Source organism: Jaculus jaculus, chromosome 2, assembly GCF_020740685.1.
Source record: "Jaculus jaculus isolate mJacJac1 chromosome 2, mJacJac1.mat.Y.cur, whole genome shotgun sequence".
Lineage (NCBI taxonomy): Eukaryota > Metazoa > Chordata > Mammalia > Rodentia > Dipodidae > Jaculus > Jaculus jaculus.
This window is the reverse complement of record NC_059103.1, coordinates 48,180,695-48,195,110: the sequence shown is the minus strand read 5'-3', so window position 1 is coordinate 48,195,110 and position 14,416 is coordinate 48,180,695. Positions and strand designations below refer to the sequence as shown.

Below are 14,416 nucleotides of genomic sequence, written 5' to 3'. Positions count from 1 at the left end.
GGAAGTTGGGGCACAGGTAAATGGTAAGGTATTTGAGTAGCATGTGTGAGACTCTTGGTTTGACTCCCAGAATCTCAGGGAAAAAAAGGAGATAATGAGATGACACAAATGCCTATGTGAGGTGAATGACAAAGGTAGTGTGACGTAATGATAGGCCACTATATAAAGGTTATTTGAACTACAGCTACTAAGCAAGATTGCCAATAACCACTAAAGTATCAAACACTCCCCTTGGCACCCTCAGGGGACTGGTTTTAGTATCTCTTTGCCTGGCATGGCCAAGTTTCTTACATAAAATGGCATAGTGTATTATATGCCCGCCCTCCTGTACAGTTTAGATCATCTTTAAATGAGCTACAATACCCAAAGCTATGTAAACGCTATGTGAGTACATGCTACAAAGTGTAGGGAACAATGACAAGAAAAAAATTAATCTGCACACCTTAATACAGACAAAATTTTCCCCAAATGTTTTCAAATTGTACTAGGTTAAATCTATACATGCAAAAACCATGAATATGGAGAACAGACTGTAGTCTCTTCTTGGTACCCCTCTTCCTTGATCTTGTGGAGATTTTAATCAAACTAAAACCCCTCTCCCCTTAATGTGCTGAGCAGTGTTTCCTAAATACCTCAGATTCGAAGTTGAAAAGATTGTAAAGATCTTAGTCCTACTTTATCAGACCTTGACCAGATAGGCTTTGTGTTACTGTTTCCCATCCTAGGTCTGACAGGTATCTTACAAGACCAAACCATGGGTAAACCCTCCCCCTCTGAGTTACAGTTTAGAGTTGTTTCTGTAGGCCACTTATGGCTTCCCCACAATAGAGCCATGTTCTGCTCACAATGTGTTACCTGATATACAGCTGTGCTCCGTCCCCATTTCTGCAAGCTTGCTTGCTTGCTGCCAAAGGAAGTTTCCTGCCCGTGTCCACAGTCACACAGCCTAGAAGTTTAGCCCACCAATAGTGTAAAGAACTCACGGTGACGTCAGAATGTTTGCCATACAGCTTATAAAAGACACAAACTTGGGCCAGGCGTGGTGGTGCACGCCTTTAATCTCAGCACTCGGGAGGCAGAGGTAGGAGAATTGCCGTGAGTTTGAGGCCACCCTGAGAAGCCATAGTGAATTCCAGGTCAGCCTGGGCTAGAGTGAGACCCTACCTCAAAAAAAAAAAAAAAAAGACCCAAACTTATCACGACTCAGACCTAAAGACAGAGTGTGTGGGAGCTCAATTCAGCCCATCAGTGTAAATAAATGAATTCTCCACCTCTCTGAGTGATGCTTGGATTTCTTGCTGATTTGAACCCATCTTTTTTTCTGGAACAATCTGACAAGCAGCATTTGACACCGTGAATCACTTCCTCCTTCCTCCCAGAAGTTTTTTATCTACTTGACCTCTTGGCACGACTCTCACTCCTCAAGGGCTTTGGTTCTTCTATTTCCGGTTACTCCTACCCAGACTTGGTTGCTGTTCAGCTCACCACCCTTTCCATGCAGAGTGCCCCAGGCTCAGTCCTCAGCCTTTGCTTCGTTTATCCTCATTCTATTCTTGGCTGACTTCAACTTGACTCAGATTTATGTAGTATTCACAATGGTCTTTAAGCCTTAAATGTTATATTCTTGCTAATCAAATGTGTCTCAGGGGCACAGGATATGGCTCAGTCAGTATAGAATACTTGTTTAGCATGCTTGAGGCACTGGGTTCCATCAGTAGCATTAAATGAAAATAAGCAGCTGGGGTAATGGCTTATGGGTAAGAAGACCTGAGTCAAGCCTCTCAACCAGAAACTCTGTCTCAGGAAAATAAGGTGGAAGAAAAATTAAGGAAGACATGCAAACCTTCCTGTAGCACACACACCTGTACACACAAATATGTACCCTACATGTACTCAAACACCAAATATACCACACACAATCAAACAAACAAACACAGGCTGAGGAAATGGCTCAGTAGTTTTTGTAGTCAGCTTTGTGTTGCTGGCAAAAAGCACCCAACATTCATTCATTCATTTATTCATTCATTCTCTCTCTCTCTCTCTCTTTCTCTCTCTCATCATCTCTCTCAAAAAATAACATAATTAAAAAAAAACACTTTTTTAAAGGGCTGGAGAGATGCCTTCACGGTTAAGGAACTTGCCTGCAAAGCCTAGGAATGCATGTTCAAATCTCCAGGTCCCAGGTAAGCCAGATGCAAAGTGACCAAGTGTACAATGCTGCACACGCACCACAAGGGGGTGCACATGTCCGGAGTTAGTTCACATCTGCTGAAAGGCCCTGGTGTGTCCATTCTCTCTCACTCTCTCTCTCAAAAATAAAATAATATAAAAATAAAAATAAATAACAGCTGGCCAAGAGAAGCTTGTGGGAGGAAAGGGTTTATTTTGGCTTTAGACTCTAGGGAAGCATCATGATGGCAGGGGAAAATGATGGCATGAGCAGAGGGTGGACATTACCTCCTGGCCAACATCTTGGTGGACCACAGCAATAGGAGAGTGTGCCAAACACTAGCAAAGGGAAGCTGACTATAAAACCCACAAGCCCGCTCCCAAAAACACACTTCCAACAAGGTTCCAATTCCCAAATTGCTGTCAGCTGGGGACCTAGCATTCAGCACTAAGTTTACAGGGGACACCTGAATCAAACCACCACAATGGTAAAATGCGTACTTGCCAAGCCTACTGACCCAGGGTTCAGTTCCCCAACACCTACATAGAGCCCAATGCAGAAGGTGGTACATGCTTCTGGCATTCATTTGCAGTGGCAAGAGACCCTGGCACACTTACATGTTCAAATAAATGAAATTTAAAGCAGCTGGACATGGCAGCACATGACTTTAATCCCAGCACGTGGGAGGTAGAAGTAGGAGGGTCACTGGGAGTTGGAAGCCAGCCTGAGGCTACAGATTTGAGTTCCAGGTCAGCCTGGGCTACAGTGAGACCCTACCAACAGCAAAAACAAACAAAATAAATAAATAAATAATAAATGAAGCAAACAAACTGGTGTTGTCCTAAGATGAGTAATTTCAGAATCATTCTAGTTCATTTCAAGACATTAAACCTAATCCAACATCATCTCTAAGGGAATGTGTATGCATTTCCTCCTGACTTCAGTGTTAACTTGCCTGGCTTTCACCATGCTGGCCTCCTTGTCAACTTTTTTAGGACAGAACTGTACTCCCTATGCCTAGTTTAGAGTCTATAAACAGCAAATTGGTATTGTAAAGAGCAAATGAACCTAAATGGAAACAAAAACAGCCCCAAATCCAGTTATGATGGACCAATTAAATTTCTTTTTGAGGTAACAAAAATGTTCTTAAACTATGTGATTGTTAAATAATTCTGTGAATATCTTTAAAACTAATTGGTTAATGGGCTGGAGAGCTGGCTTAGCAGTTAAGGTTCTTGCCTGAGAAGCCTAAGGACCCAGGTTTGATTCCCCAGTACCCATGTAAACCAGATGCATAAGGTGGCATGTGCACTTGGAGTTTGTTTGCAGTGGCTGTAGGCCTTGGCATGCCCATTTTCTCCCTCCCCCCCCCCCTAATCTGCCTCTTCAAACCTGAGTACATGAGTTCAGAGAATCAGACCCCACATAAAAGCTGGAGCCATGGTGAACTTCAGTAATCTCAGCACACTGATGGGGAATAGGAGGTAGAGACAGGAGATGGACAGCTAGCCTGACAAACACAGCAGTAGAGAAGGGGAGAGAAAGAGAGGGATAGAGTCCTAAACAAGGTAGAAGGCAAGGACTGGCACCTAAAAGTTGTCCTCTAATCTCACATGTGCTGTGGTGTGTGTGCACACATACGAACATGCCCACACACAAATAAGCTAATGAATTGGACAGTTCTCAAAGGAAGAAATACAAACCATTTGAAATACAAATGCCATTTGAAAAAGTGTTCAACATCTTTACTTATCAAGGAAATGTAAATTACAAGTACTTTGAGAGTCCATCTCTCTCTAGTCAAATTGTCTATCATCAAGAGAACAAGCATGTATATGAGGATGTGAGATATGAGGGAACTTTATACACGGCCAGTGGGAACATAATCTATTAGGGAAATCAAAATACAGAGGTTCCTCAAAAAACTAATAATAGAACTTCCTATGGCTCACCTAAACCACTCCTGGATGTATGCTCAAGGACTCAAAGTCAACACAGCATAGAGATATTTGCTTATCTATATTTACTGCTGTACCATTAAAAAAAAAAGAAAAACAGGGCTGGAGAGAGATGGCTTAGTGGTTAAGGTGCTTGCCTACAAAGCCTAAGGACCCAGGTTAGATTCTCCAGGTCCCACATAAGCCAGATGCACAAGGTGGTGCATGTGTCTGAAGTTCGTTTTTAGTGGCTAGAGGCCCTGGTGTACCAATTCTCTCTCCCTCTCTTTCTGTCACAAATAAAAATAAATTAAAAAAAAAAAGTCAGGCATGGTGGTCAGCATGCCTTTAATCTTAGCACTTGGGAGGCTGAGGATCACTATGAGTTTGATCAGGAGGATCACTATGAGTTTGAGGGCAGAATGAGACAATATAGTGAATGCCAGGTCAGTCTGGGCTAGAGTGAGACCCTACCTCAAATAATTTAAATTTTTTTTTTAATTTAAAAAACATGTCTTTTTTTAAAAAAAAAAAAAACAACAAGGCAGCTGAAGGCTCATGGACTGTCATTTCTGCCTCCTTCAAAGATTCATCTTAGGGCTGAAAGACGGCCTTGAGGTTAAGGCACTTGTCTGTAAAGCCAAAGGACCCAGGTTTGATTCCCAGGACCCACGTGAGCCAGATGCACGTGGCACGTGGCATCTGGAGTTCGTTTGCAGTGGCTGGAGGTCCTGACTTGCCCATACTCACTCACTCACTCTCTCTCACTCTCGCTCTCTCTACGTGTCTCTCTCTCAAATAAATAAATATTTTAATTAAAAAAATTTTTAAAGGAGCTGGGTGTGGTGGTTCACACCTTTAGTCCCAGCACTCAGGAGGCAAGGGTAGGAGGACTGCCATGAGTTTGAAGCCACCCTAAGAATACATAGTAAGTTCCAGGTCAGCCTCAGCTAGAGTGAGAACCTACCTCAAAAAAAAAAAAAAAAAAAAAAAGAATTTAAAAAGATTTGTTTTAGCTGAAGCACAGGCCTGTCTTTGTGGAGCCAAGAACTGAAGCAGTTACATTAAGAGCCATTGAACAACTGCGCGTGGCGGTGCAAGCTTTTAATCCCAGAACTCAGGAGGCAGATGGCTTTGAGTTCAAGGGCAGCCTAAGAGTACACAGTGAAATCCAGGTCAACCTGGGCCAGAGTGAGACCCTACCTTGAAAAAAAAATGCATGAACAAATTAAGAGGACAAACACTATTCACTGCTCTGAAAGGGGCTCTAAATTAATTAATAATCAACATTATGCAGATACCACACACTGCAGGCTAACACATGGATGTGTGAGGTGAGTGATTCTGCTACTAACTGGCCATCAAGTATACTAATTACCTTCATCATTAATATGACAAAATACAAAAGTAGCTTCAGGAAAGGCTTTGTTCTGGCTCAAAAACCGAGGTTCCCCAGCTGAGAAAGGCATGGCAGCAGGTGGAAGGTGGCACAGGGTTCATCACAGGAAGCAGAGGGAGAAGAAGGCTGGTGCTCAGCTCGCTTTCATTGTCTCTTGTTCTTCAATCCAGGACCCCTGCCCACGTTCTGGGTGGGGCTTGCCTCCTCATTGAAATTTCTCTGGCATCATCATCATAGATGCACACAGAAAGATGCCCCCTGGTCGAGTCTAAATCCAGTCAAGCTGACAGGGAAGATTAACCAGCCCAGCAAGTTACTGTCTCTCTTCTTTAGCTCTCATCTCCAAAAATGTCAATATTAATAGCAAATTCACAAATTTGTTATGAGAATTAATTAGTCTCTATCAATACCCAGTACACTGAGCCCTGAAGTAGTTTTTGTTTTGTTTTGGTTTTGGTTTTTCGAGGTAGGGTCTCACTCTAGCCCAGGCTGACCTGGAATTCAATATGTATTCTCAGGGTGGTCTTGAACTCATGGTAATCCTCCCACCTCTGCCTCCCAAGTGCTGTGATTAAAGGTGTGTGCCAACATGCCCAGCTGAAGTAGTTTCTAAAGAAATGAAAGACAGCATAAGTACTTAGATACAGTATTTCTGAAGTCTGTTGTTCAGGTGTAAGCACGAATCTTATTATATTCCTCCAGTGAAGTCTGTTTGGCTACTGTGGTACAAATTAGAGCAGCTCCATCAACGAAAGCTCACTTAATCAGCTCTATCAGGATTAAGCAATGATAAAAAGTAATTTACCTCTACCTAATATTTTAACCTGTTCCCCTTACAATACAGCAAGACTGTTCTAGTTATTCATTAGCCTTCTTTCTTTTTAAAGGGAAAGGGCCTCTATGTGCTACATAATTAGTGGCAGTTAATACAAGACAGGAATGTGATGAAATTTGAAATTAAAAGAGCTCCAATTGAAATACTTGAAAATTCAAATCAGTTATGTTCTAGTAATTCTATGTTTAGCAATTTTCTTCAAGGATTATAATATATAACACTACTTAATAATGATAGTAAGAAAAACTAATAAAATGATGGTAAAAGCCACTCTTAACCTGAAGCAGAATTGCTTCTCTGGACAGGCAGGTACAAGTAGAGGTAGTCATGCAGGAGTTTATAAGTCAGCAGCCTGAGCTGTGAAGCAAATCTAGGAAGAAGTGCAAGTCACACAGTGTAAGCTCACACGTCGTCTTGAAGCAGAGGATGAAAGGCAATGATTACCTTGAGAAGGGGAAGGCAATGGAATTTGATATGAAGATGGACAATAAGAGGATGTTTTTATAATCACTGAAGAACTATAATTAAAAGGGTGACTTATGAATGTGAACTATACTTTCAAAACATGGGGAAACCAGGCATGGTGGTGCCCACATTTAATTCCAGCACTGGCAGAGGTGGGAGGATGGCTGTGAGTTTGAGGATGGCTCCCGTAACCCCAGCACTTGAGAGGTGAAGGCAGAAGGGTCTCTGAGTTCCAGGCCAGGATGGAAGAGGAGAAGAAAGAAAGGGGGACTGAGCTCACAAATTCAAATACTAAGAAACACTAATATAATCAAATATATCAAGACATTTTCCTGTTGGCAGGGTGTAGCTCAGCAGCTGAGCATTGACTGAGCATGCGCAAGGCCCTCCCTCGGTTCATTATCAGCATTGAAAATAGGTGGCAAAAGGGTAATCAGAAATACTGGGTAAACTGGGCGTGGTGGCGCATGCCTTTAATCCCCAGCACTTGGGAGGTAGAGGTGGGAGGATCACCATGAGTTTGAGGCCACCCTGAGATTATATAGTGAATTCTAGGTCATCAAGAGCTAGAGTGAGACCCTACCTCAAAAAAAAAAAAAAAAAAAAAAAAGAAACAAAAAAGAAAAGAGAAAAAAAAAAGAAATACTGGGTAGTTTTGAGGTAAAAGACCTCATAAAAATTGACTGAATACGTATATATGCTCTCACTTTCTTTCTACTCAATTTTAGTTTGGTTTTTATGAATTTAGAAAAATATTAAAAAGGAAGTTATTTCTTATAGTGAATTATTACTAAAAACACAAAAATAATAATAGCATGATTTTTAAACATTTTTATTTGAGACAGAATGAATATGGGCACACCAGAGCCTCTTACCGCTGCAAACAAACTCCAGACACATGTGCCACTTTGTGCATCTGGCTTTACATGGGCACTGCGGAATTGAAACCAGGCTAGCAGGCTTTGCAAACAAGCCTCTTAAACCTCTGAGCCATCTCTCCAGCCTAGTATGAATTTTATGTACTATAAGAACTATCAGCCCAGCCTGGTGACACACACCTTTAATCCCAGCACTTGGGAGGCAGAGGTAGGAGGATCAAGGCCACTCTGAGACTACATATTGAACTCCAGGTCAGCCTGGGCTAAAGTGAGACCCTACCTTGGAAAAAAAAAAAAAAAAGAAAGAAATACCAAAATAAAAAATAGCTAGAAAGCCAGGCATGGTGGCGCACGCCTTTAATCCCAGCACTCGGGAGGCAGAAGTAGGAGTATTGCCATGAGTTCAAGGTCACCCTGAGACTCCATAGTGAATTCCAGGTCAGCCTGGGCTAGAGTGAGACCCTACCGCAAACAAACAACAACAACAAAAAAGCCAGACACTTTAAATCTCTGTATCAACTGCCTTGATTAGGGTCCTACAGTTCAAGACAGTGATTCTGCTGTCCTCAGCAGGTTGTGCTTAATCGGGACCTTCCTTCTCCCTTCCAAATAACACATGCTACACTCAGCAAGCCTTCCTTCCCAGCAACCATCTTGAGATGAGGACTCTAGGGAGCAGGGAGAAGGAAGTACTGTTGCCCAACCTGGCAGAGGTGCACTGCCCCCCACCCCACTCCGAAGCTCAGTCCTGCACACAGCTACCTCCGCACACTCTACACACAGGCTAGCAAGAGTGTGGTGGGCTTCTGCCACGCGCTAGGATCTGAAAACCTATTTTCTCAACAGAAAACCAACTTAAGAGCCAAGGCAGGCTTTTACAATACCTTCTCTAACCTAGCACAGCACCGCTCCCACAACGGGCTCAAATCTCCCAGCGGAGACCCCCTGGCCTTGCAGCCTGCCTCAGCACTCTAGCTTCCTCTGGACCCGAACCTCCACTCCCAGGAAGAACCACCACTGCCGCTAGCACTGCGGCCCAATAGCTGTCACACTGTTTGCCTTAGGATCCCTTTCACTCTTAAAAAAAGAAAAAAGCACAGACCAGATGTGGTGATGGTGCACACCTTTAATCCCAGCACTCAGGAAGCAGAGATAGGAAGATCACTGAGTTTGAGGCCAGCCTAGGACTACAGAGTGAGTTCCAGGTTAGCCTGGGCTAGAGTGAAAACCTACCTCGAAAAACAAACAATAAACTAACAACCCTACTTGTACAACTACCAAAGCATTTTAGTCATCATTAATTTCAGCAAAACAACTTCAAACCCCCAATTATTTTCAGCAGTCCATGGAGTCTAACACAACATTCAGTGATGCTTTCACTGTGACACAGTAGATTAGATTATGAAAAAATAAGTAAACTTATTATAAATAAAATAAGTGAACTTATTTTTATTCATGGCTTTCAGCCTTAATTATTTTAACTCCACAAATAATAATACAGGAAATGTTTCACACATAGTTATTCCTTAACATTATAAACAAGTGGACAAGGAAGCTGATTTCTCCTCAGTTTACTCTTCTAAAATATCAACAGTATGTAGCTGTTCTTAACACATCCTTATCTCTAAATGGAGAACCCACCATAAGAAATCACTACTAAGTCTACAAAGAACCAAAAGGGGCATTACTGGAAACATTGTCACATTTGTCTTACCTCTGTTTCTGTACATTGTGAATATCCCAATTTACCTGTAATAAAAATACAAAAAGTTACTTTCAAAGGATTGTTGGCTTCTCAAATGATTGATAAATATATCTGAGCAACTTCATGTGGCTTAATTAAACCTATGAAACTACCTATGCAAACAAAAAATGACTTAATTGAACCTAGGAAAATACCTATGCATGTAAAATGCAAAAATGGGGCTGTAGAGATGCCTTAGTGGCTAAGGTGCTTGCCTGCGAAGCCAAAGGACCCAGTTTCAATTCCCCAGTACCCACGTAAAGCCAGATGCACAAGGTGGTACATACATCTGCAGTTCATTTACAGCGGCCAAATGACCTGGCATGCCCATTCCCTCAATTTCTCTCCCTCAATTTCTCTCCCTCTGTGTGTGTGTGTGTGTGTGTGTGTGTGTGTGTCTGCTTCTTTCTCTCATAAATAAATTAAAAATATTTGTAAGTGCTAAAATTGAGCCGGGCAGGGTGGCACAAACCTTTAATCCCAGCACTCGGGAGGCAGAGGTAGGAGGATCACCATGAGTTCAAGGCCACCCTGAGAAGACTACATAGTGAATCCCAGGTCAGCTTGGGCTAGAGCAAGACCCTACCTCAAGGAAAAAAAAAAAAAAAAAGCTAAAATGTGAAGCTAAGCTGAAAACCTCCTCCCTATAGACCAGCTCACAGCTGGAAAAAAGCTACGCTACATGCAGCCCTATGAGAGAGAGAAGTCATCAGCAGTGATAAACAACAGTGGACACTGTAAGCCTTAAGTCTGGCCAGCCAAACCAAATGAGTCAAAAGGTGCAACAGTGGCATGTCTGCTACAGGGAAAACCAACAGCTCTCTAATTGGACCGTAGGCCTGCTCCACAGGAGAGAATACGTGCCTGATACTGAAAATCCAGTCAAAAGTGTACCGTGGGGGGAGGTCATGAGTCCTACAGGAGTAACACCTGCTATTGTCTGGCTAAATGCATATATTGTTCCACTCTCACTTTTAATTTTTTATTTTATTTTACAGAGAGAGAGAGAAAGAATCAGCACTCCAGGGCTTCAGCCACCACAACCGGTGAGACCTGCCCTTGCCTCATCTTTGTGCATCTGTCTTACGAGGGATCTGGAGAGTTGAACGTAGGTCCTCAGGCTTTGCAGGCAAGCACCTTAACCACTAAGCCATCTCTCCCACCATACTCTCACTTTTGGTTGGATAAGCATCTCTTTTCAGATGGTGGTGACCACTGGGATGACTCAAAAAGCACCATAATGCTGAGAAGAAATGACAGAGACTCCTCAGCACTGAGACATCCCTATCATACCTTCCAAAGCTGAAGGTCCACTGTAGAAGAGGTGATGGAAAGATTGTAGGAGCCCAAGGAAGGGTAGGACTACTCACAATGCAGTCTTCCTGATACAAAATGGCCTGGCTGTCCATGACCTTGCAGTGCCTGGTACTACCTACACCAGACCCTCATAGTATGAGAAAAACATGATGACATCAAAATAAAAGAGAACTTTTGAGAACAAGAGAGGATATGATGGAATGTGGATTTATGAAAGAGAAAGTGGAAGAGGGGAGGTTTATTGTCTATAATTATGGAAGTTGTGAACAAATAAAAATGCTAGATGCCAGGCATGGTGGCACATACCTTTAATCCCAGCACTCGGACCAGGGTTTGATTCTCCAGAACCCATGTAGGCCAGATGCAAAAGGTGGGGCATGCATCTAGAGTTCGTTTGCATGGCTGGAGGCCCTGGCACACCCATCCTCTTTCTCTCTCCCTCCCTCTTTCTCTATCTTTCAAATAAACAAATAAAATTTTAAAAATGTATCTATAGGGTTGGGGAGATGTGGCTAAGCAGCTAAAGGCACTTAATTGCAAAGCATGCCAGGACAAATTCTATTTGCTAGTTACTCACATAAAGCCAGCTGTACAAAGTTGCACATGTGTATAAATTTTAACTGCAGAAGCAATAGGCCCTGGCGGCACACCCATTCTGTGTGTGGGTCCTCACAAATACATAAAAATATTTTTAAAATGTATCCACAGCCAGGTGTCCACACCTCTAATGCCAGCACACTGGAGCTAGAGGGAGGATTACTACAAATTCTAAGCTACCATAATTTACAGAGCAAGTCCCAGGCCAGCCAATTGCATAGTAAAACTATTAAAAATAAGAGAAAAGCCAGGCATGGTGGCGCACGCCTTTAATCCCAGCACTCGGGAGGCAGAGGTAGGAGGATTGCCATGAGTTCGAGGCCACCCTGAGACTCCATAGTGAATTCCAGGTCAGCCTGGGCTAGAGTGAGACCCTACCTCAAAAAACAAAAAGAAAGAAAAAAAGAAAGGAAGGAAGAAGGAAGAAAAAGGGGGGCTGGAGAGATCGCTCAGTGGTTGAGGCATATGCCTGCAAAGCCTAAGGACCAAAGTTCAGTTCTCCAGGTCCCATGTAAGCCAGATGCACATGGTGGCACATGTGTCTGGGTTTGTCTGCAGTGGCTAGAGGCCCTGACATGCCCATTCTTTCTCCCTCCCTCTCTCCCCCTCTCTCTCCCTCCCTCCCTCCCTCTCTCATGTCTAATAAATAAAAATATTTTTTTTAAAAAAAGAGCCAGGCATGGTAGCACACGCCATCGATCCCAGTACTCAGGAGGCAGAGGTAGGAGGATCACCATGAGTTCAAGAACACTCTGAAACTACATCATGAATTCCAGGTCAGCCTGGACAAGAGGGAGACCCTACCTTGAAAAACCAAAAAGAAAGAAAGGAAGAGAGAGAGAGAGAGAACCAGCCATAGTATTGCAAGCCTTTAATACTAACAGTCGAGAGGCAGACATAAGGAGGATCACTGTGAGTTCAAGACCAGCCTGGACTACAGAGTGAATTCCAGATCAGCCTGGGCTGGAGCAAGACACTACTTTGAAAGAAACAAATTATTTTTAAAATTCATTTATGAGCAAGGCACTTTTATACACACACAGAGGAAGGAACAGGTCTGGGGAGATGGCTCAGAGGGATACTCACTTTGCACACGAGCACAAGGACATAAAAATATTTTAAAAATGGGTTTTATAATCAAATGAAAATAAATGCTGGCGAGGATGTGGAGAAGCAGGGACACTCATTCACTGTTGGTGGGAATGCAGGATGGTACAACCACTTTGGAAAGCAATATGGAGACTCCTGAAAAAGCTGGCTATAGAAATACCAACAGACCCAGTTATACCCTTACTGGACATCTACCCTAAAACCTTCAAACCACAGGCCAGAAAGATTTGCTCAACCATGTTTGTAGCAGCTCAATTCGTAATAGCTAAAAGCTGGAATCAACCCAAATGTCCATCATTAGAAGAATGGATAACAAAGATGTGGTATATCTACACAATGGAATTCTATACAGCAGTAAGAAAAAAACAACACAAAGAAATTTGAGGAAAAATGGTTGAACCTGGAACAGATCATTCTCAGCGAACTTACCCAATCACAGAAAAAAAATCGACACATAGTCTCACTCATCTACAACACCTAACCTGAATCTACCCAAGATATCTTACGTACCCAGCAAACACCTCATGGACTAGACAATAGGATGGATGGGGAGGGCGGGGAGGGCATCGAAGGGTGGAAAACAGTAATCTGGACCCAAACGGCAATGGTACCAGAAAATTCTACTTCCTAAAAGATAGACCAAATGGCTAAACTTTCACTAGACCCTTACAGGAAACACCTGAACCACAAGACACTGGAGAGGGTAGGATCAAGACTAACCTAAATCTCCTACATCTTCCCTCCCTCCCTCTCCCCTCTCTCTCTCTCCTCTCTAACTCTTGTATATTAGTTATGTTTTTCCTCAATTTCTTAGTGGGCACTGACCTGTAACCCCCACTTCCAGCTTGGGGCTACCATCCACAATGAGCTTTTGATCAGAGAAACCTACAAGGTTTCCCAAAACAATGACAGACTTCTGTCAGAGTACTTGATGACCCACCAAAGGCCAGTGGTAAGACCTTATTGCTGAAGACTCCACATGCAGCTGACACATAAAATGGAATGGCATGGCGGGAAGCCAGGAGAGAGTCCCCAAACAGTCAGCGTATCTAGTGCCAGAAAGTGCTACATGGCGACTGGGGGAAATGACCAATATCTGTCCAAGCAACTCATTGTCTAACCTAATTAGCAACAAATAACCTGATGTGATGCCCACACAAGTGCAATAGTGGCACACAGCCATGGTGAGGAACCAACTGCTCTTGATTTGGCTAACTGATCCCCTCAGTGGTAGGAGACCCATAGCTGGAGCTGGGAAACAAGTCAGAACCATACCCAAACACAAGCCCACTCTCCAATATCAAGCTACCATCAATCATGGGGTACAAGAGGGCCTACACCTATCAAACTCTTTATCAAAAAAGTGTTATCTCTTCCCCAGCACCCACGCAAAGTCAGATGCACAAGATGGCACATGCATCTGGGGTTGGTTTGCAATGGCTAGAGGCCCTGGCATGTCCATTCTCTATCTGTTCTGTCTCTTTCTCTCTCCATATCTGTCTCAAATAAATAAATACAACTAAATAAAGAAGAAATCAAGAGTCACGGCAATCAGTGAGGTACCAGAGAGTGCAGCTTGCGGACTCTGACCTATGGGAGTTACACTGGTCAGAAAGTTAACAAGGAGAGGTAATCCACATACAGCACCACTTAGGGTACGCTGCGCACCAAGCGTGGAGCCAGGGCACCCACACTTCCTTCTCCGAGGTGCCCGCTTGCGTCTCTCCCACTGCTCAGACCTCAAGTTTTCTCTAAAATTTGTGGCTGAGAGCACTCTTTGTGACACCTAGAATTTGGGTCACTTTCTCTCCGCCCATAACCGGGGTTTTGGGTACGTCATTTTGTTTTCCTTACTAGCTTAGCTGTTAATTAGTTTCCAACATCTACTGTGTTGGCTCCTATGCTCAGCTTACTACATAGACCTGTTTGCATGTCTTTATCTAACACTTTGGCATGTATGTCAC

General features: G+C 43.1%; 1 protein-coding gene across 5 annotated transcripts in view; it reads right to left on the bottom strand.

Moving 5' to 3' along the window:
- The window catches only part of Spire1 (spire type actin nucleation factor 1), a 218,781-nt gene that overhangs the window by 158,623 nt on the left and 45,742 nt on the right, over positions 1-14,416 (bottom strand). For 3 of the 5 annotated variants that reach the window (XM_045143068.1, XM_045143067.1, XM_045143070.1), the window contains exon 2: positions 9,399-9,433. The gene's annotated coding sequence lies outside the window, so the exon portion shown is untranslated. Of the gene's footprint in view, positions 1-9,398; positions 9,434-14,416 lie in introns of those variants that run through there. The other 2 variants (XM_045143066.1, XM_045143069.1) reach the window with 1 other exon arrangement.